Consider the following 6,689-nt stretch of genomic DNA (forward strand, 5'->3'; position numbering starts at 1 on the left):
TCAAGTGTTATGTGATGCCGCTGGAATCAAGATGTATTATTGAAACCATTGGGTTTCTTGCTTGATTTCTTTGGTCATTAATGTTATTATTATTCTTTAGCTGTTACAGTGTTCATAACTGGCTATCTGCCTATTTGTTTTGTCAGACATGTAAAGCGATACTATATAGCAAATCTCAACTGCTTTATTGTTTATATTGTTGCAAAATGTAACTAATCACCAAGCTCTTTATATAAAATTGGATATAAATATAAGAATGCTCAACTTTATCCAAATACATACTTGCGTAGAGTGATATAGATGATAAAAAATCTCAACTTCTTGATTGCTTGTATTGTTGCAAAATGTAACCAGTATCATCACCCAGCTCTAATCTTCTAATTGTGGCTGCAAGGCATGAAGATTTTAAGATGATATAAACATTAACATTGTGATTTTCTGTAAAACTGCTCTGAAACAATGTGTATTGTGCAAAATACTATACAATTAAATTTGACTTGAGTTGACATGTGGCTAATGAAACTGTAACGAATGGAGACTCAGGCAGGGGATCCAAGTGCAGCATTTATTTACAATGTAAGCGTGGTCTTACAGGCAGGGTAAATCAGGAGCAAACAGGTACAGCAAAGGGTAGACAGAGTCGTAATCCAGGTACAGGCAGAGGTCGGGACTGGCAGATAACATTCACAGGTCGGTATACAAAGCAAGGGTCGGGACAGGCAGCAACGGGTCAATAAACAGGAAACAGGCAAGAATGGTAACGACCGACCGACCGACCGACCGACCGTAAATGCTTTTTTTATGAAAGCATTTACAGTACCTCTCAAAAGTTTGAAAACATTACCATTTTTATTATTTTTAAAAGAAGTTACTTATGCTCACCAAGGCTGCATTTATATGATTAAAAATACAGTAAAAACAGTAATATTATTGTGAAATATTATTACAAATTAAAATAATGTTTTCTATTTGAATATATTTTCAAATGTAATTTATTCCTGTGATGACATAGCTGGATTTTCAGCCTCATTACTCCAGTCTTCAGTGTCACATGATCCTTCAGAAATCATTCTAAGATGCTGATTTGCTGCTCATTTACCATTTCTTCTTATTATTATCCATGTTTAAAACAGTTGTGCTTTTTGTGGAAATGGGTTTTCAATATTAGAATAAAATAGAAAGTTCAAAGAACATCTTTTATTTGCATTTATTTACTTTTATGTATTTTATTAAAGCATGTATTAATTATAAATATTTTGTAACATTACAAATGTCTTCACTGTCACTTTTGATCAGCAAAAACTTAATTGATAATAATAATAATAATAATAATAATAATTATTATTATTATTATTATTATAAATGTTTGAGCAGAAAATCAGAATATTAGAATAATTTCTGAAGGATCATGTGACACTGAAGATTGGCGTAACGATACTGAAAATTCAGCTTTGTCATCACAGGATTTATTAAAACAGAAAACAATTATTTTAAATAGTAATACTTTTTTCCACAATATTACTGTTTTTATTGTATTTTTGATTAAATAAATGCAACCATGGTGAGGATAAGAGACTTATTTCAAAAACAATAAAATATTTTAATGTTTCCAAACTTTTGACAGGTACTGTATAGCTATATGTTTCATAGGTTGAGCATGAAGTTCACTGAATGTTTAAGATATTGGTTTTGTATTTTGCATATGGAATCTTTTTTTTTTTTTTTTTTTTTTTTTTTTTTCATTCCAGATTTGCTTGAAAAATGAAATTGTGTTTTAGTGGTAAAATTAAGCAATTTTAAAACTGTAAACAAAATTGCACTTGGATCCAAAACTTGGATGGGTTAAATGAGGACATGGGTTACCATATTTGGTCTCCACAGGTCATTTTCACTTCACTTTCACTTTCAAACAAATCTATGTGTTTTATATAGGAATAAATGAAAATGAGTTGCATTAAATCTCATGTGATTAGCAGGTTCCTGTTTGCATTGTCTTACCTTTTGATACTTTTTTATTTATAAATAGCAGAATATCAGAACCATTTGGGGAAAAAATAAGTGTGTGTGTGTGTGTGTGTGTGTGTGTGTGTGTGTGTGTGTGTGTGTGTGTGTGTGTGTGTGTGTGTGTGTGTGTGTGTGTGTGTGTGTGTGTGTGTGTGTGTGTGTGTGTGTGTGTGTGTGTGTGTGTGTGCGTGTGTGTGTGTGCAATACACACATACCATCTGGTAAAAATATGTATATGTAAATTCAAAAATTCACAAGGACTGAAACAAGCAAACAATGCTGTGAAATTTGCATCATACCCTACAATACCCCATTCCAACCTTAGATAATGTAAAATGTACATAGAAACCCAAGTCTGTGAAAAGTCAATAATATGTTATGAGATTCTACAACCTCTCTCAAAATGTACACAAGAGAAAGGCCAGCGGTCACATAGATCATCCCATATATGAGTTTGTTTATTGTTTCTGTCATGGTTGATAGCTGCTCTTTTGATGAGGCTTGTGTCATATAGCAGAAGCTAATCAGGAAACACTAGGTGATATTGTGTCTCTGACAGCTGCTGTCTGGAACGGAAATGGATAACTCTCATCACTGTGTCAACTTCTCTCGCTCTCACTTACATACTGCCAGGTCATATTTGTGTTGACCATTTTCCTCTTATACTCTGCTGAGCACCTCTTCGTGCTTAATAGAGTCTCTGTAATTTTAATATAAAGTTTAAATCTACAGATCAAAGAAAAGTGACTCATTTAGAAAATGTCAGTCGAACGGAGGGTGATGAATTTTACATCTAATATGCATGAGCTTCACTTGATACATTAGCACAAGTTATGCATTAACACATGCCATAAATTAGTTTTCATTACAACTCATGTTTATCGTTTTTTACTGAATTATCAGTTAAATAGAATTGGGTATTTGTTAGTATAGCTAATAAATTAACTTGGTTTAGTGCAGTTGATGTGAAAAATTACATTACATTAAAAGTACATTAAAAGAATATTCCAGTTTTAGTATAGATAAGCAGGAATAAATTAAAATGATTTATTTTTGACATCCCCACAGCTAGCACTCCCGCCTTTATTACTCTTGTTCTGCAGTCTAAAAACCATCCTTGACCTCCTCTATTATTTCATCAAGGAGAAGCCACACAGCCTTTCTGTATTGCACTCATGTTTTTCTCACAAACGAGCTTCGATGGTCTTTACTCATAATTCCCTTTCAGTCCCCTTTTGTTCTATATCGAAAATGGACCTACTTGTGCAAACGACAGGACTACAAGGTCATTGATTGTTCTCCATGGCTGGATGATCCTTTAAAGAAATGCATTTGCACCTTGAATGACTCATTGTTTAAAACCCGGACAGTTTTTTTGTATTGTGTCGTGTTCACGTGGTAATGTAAATATTGGAGCTTAGGTTGTTGTGTTTGTCACTGCAGTTTTAGAATGTGTTTGGCACCTATAAGTCCAGGCGTTTCGTACCATTCAATTATTCATTTGGTTAATGCTTTTATGTGACATCTTACATTTTATCAGTATGGGTTCCCTGGCAATCAAACGAGTGACCTTGACATCAAAGAGCTAAAATAACTGTTGATAACCATGGCTCAGTGATTTATCTTCTTTTTCCGTTATTGTCTATACAATACCATTCTACAGTTATTATTTATATAGAAAATTCAGAAAATTTTGACTAAACCACTCAATTCATATGGATTGGTTTTATGATTCTTTATGAACTTTTTGAGGCATCAAAGTGTCAGTTGCGTAGCTGTCTATGTAGGGACAGAAAGCTCTTTAGATTTCACTTGTTTGTTAATCAAAAAAAAATAAAATAAAAATCGATGACTGCTCTTGAATGAATAACTTTTGTAGCTGTAATATATATAAAGGTTAATTTATATTTCATTTATACGCAGTGTTATTTTACATTTGATTACTTTTATTCAATTTCTGAAACATATCTTAGCACTACTGTTAGACCTACCTGAAAAATTAAAGCACTATTTATTTATTTTGTTTGTATCTTTGTTCTTTTGTATTGCTGTATATGCTGTTTATTTAATAATTTTTGAATTTTATATTGTTTAGGAAAGTAGTTTTGAAAACTGTGAAATGCTGGTGTCATAACAACCTTATTTTAATAGAATACAAGTTTACATGGGTCAAAAACAATAAAAAATAACTATATAATTTTTTGTTTGTTGGTTGGTTTTCTTTCTGTGGTGAGACCAGTGAAACTAAAAATCTGAACCGGCCTGAAAAAATCCTTATAGTGTTGAACGCTTTATTTAATTATTTGTTTGTTTGTTTGTTTTTTATGTTATTATGTGTCACATGTGTCTCTCTGGTCATTTCATTGTGCCATCGATTTTGTGTATTGCAAAATCTATAATAATTTATATCAATAATGAAATGAAATTGTTTAAAAAAAAGTTGCAGCACCTGTTGAGACTTTTGATATGAAACTCGATAGAAGGCCTCTGGCCTGTATTTGGCCTGATGACGTACATGAATATTTATCAAAACGCTGGTCTCCTCTATCTCTAACTCTGATATATGACACTGTTGCTCAGGTGGAAAGCTGATTGATTATGTGTGCTGCATTACTAATTTATAGTTCTAAACTAAAGGCTTTAGTCCAGTGTTTCCTTCCTTATTTCCAGCAGCTAAATAATGAATTTCCTCTTTTTTTCGTTGTTTTGTTGCCATGTTGCTGTCACTCAGCTCAGCTCTGCTGCAGATGAATTGGCTGACCCCATCCCATGGCCTTTTAAAGAAGCACCCACTCTCTGCTGATCGTGACTGCAGGCATTTGGGTTCCATTATGATCGTGTTTTTCCATCTGTTATTTTCAGACATACACCATCATCATGTAAATTTGAGCTCCTCTTGATTCGCTACCTTTGCCAAGTCAACACAGCGAGCTACACATGAGAGCTGGATCACCATTACTCTTGCCCATGCCGTCACTTCCATTTCTCTCTGTTTCCTCACCGGGGATCCTCACAGCTGTTAGCTGGGCTACAGCCAACCTTTGCTGCAGTTAGGGTTGCATTGAACGCTGTGCTTGTGTTTAGTAGTCACTGCGGTTCTTAATCAAGGCGGTCTTAATCGTATAAAGAACCTTAGTGCTGACTGTGCCAAATTATCTGTAGCAAACACCCAAGAGATGCCCTTCCCATGGCCTGACCTTTGTTAATGCAGAAAGAAAGTTAAACAACTAAGTTAAACAAATCCTCTCCATAGACAAGCATAAGCAGCTCTTAGCTAAAAACGGTTTTTGAACATCATAAATTAACAAACCTTTGTAACTTAATTTTAAAATGTGAAGATGAAGATCTTCGGTGTCAGTCCCTTTCTTTAAATTCTTCCCAAAACTGTGTGTGCACTTAAGTGGGTTTTGAATTTTCAGAAGGAAAATACATTTTGAATGGCTAATATAGAGGTTGGATAAAAAAAATAAAATAATAATAATAAAGAAAAATCACTTTACACCAGGGATATAATTCAACCCCCCCCAATATATTATATTATGTTACACAAAAGAAAGAAAGTCATACAGTTTTGGAATTACATGAGGGTGAATAAATGATGACAGAATTTTTATAAAGAGATGGATACAAAAAATCACGCTCCACCAGGGATATAATTCAACAGAATTTTTCCTTTTTCTTCTCGTCATGCTTTATATTCTTAGCCTGCTTCTAGTTATGTTTGCACATTTCTATGGCAGATGGCTGATTAGATTAGGAAAATGAAAGATTTCAGCTAACCCATTGACTTCATATTAGGATTTTCTGCAGTTTTCATTTGATTTAGTCACTCTTTAATGGATTTCATAGATTTTAATGGAGTTGCCAGATAATTTACACTTTGGCTGAGGCCACAAATGCCTCTGATATCAATATTACTCTGTTCAGAGTGGTCTGTTCTCCCAATATGTGGATGAAGCCCACTGGGATTTGTGCCTGTTGGGAACTGTAATGCTGAGAAATGTGCTCATTTTATTTGCACAGGTTGTTTGAGTATACATGTTTTGCACGCTCGCTCTCTTTTTTTTTTCACAAAATGTTATCTTTTAATACGTACTTGGTGTTTCACTCTCCTGAACAAATGCAGCATTGTTTAATAACTTTGACCATTAAAAACAAAACAAAAACAGGGGAAAAAACAAACAAAAACACTAGAAGAAGTTTGGCTGTTTATGAATTGGTTGGGCATTAACAGATTGTAATTAGCATTTAAAGTGTGACTGTTGTTTTTCTGGGTCATGGAGACATGGAAATGTTGAGTCTGAACCCTGGTGTGCAGTACAAAATCACCATATGTTGTATGGAGTAATAAATATGATACTCTCATACCTGGTTTTCCCACTTCTATCACTCACTGTTTTCTTTTTCATATTTTATGGTTACACTTTATTTTACAGTATGTGTACTTACCCAAGAAAGTACTGGTAATATAAGGTAACTACATGGGTTAAGGTTAGGTTTATGGGTAGGTTTAGGGTTACTACCTAGTCATAACCCAGTTATTGTAATTGCTATAATAAGTGCATAGTATGTGCATGCCTGTAATGTTGTCAGTTCAACTATGAAGATGAAAGGCAAAGAAGATTTAAGACATTTTATCTACAAATTTAAGTCATTTTATTTAAAATAAATACACAAATGCTGAT

This window comes from Chanodichthys erythropterus, chromosome 14 (assembly GCF_024489055.1).
Source record: "Chanodichthys erythropterus isolate Z2021 chromosome 14, ASM2448905v1, whole genome shotgun sequence".
NCBI classification, from domain to species: Eukaryota; Metazoa; Chordata; class Actinopteri; order Cypriniformes; family Xenocyprididae; genus Chanodichthys; species Chanodichthys erythropterus.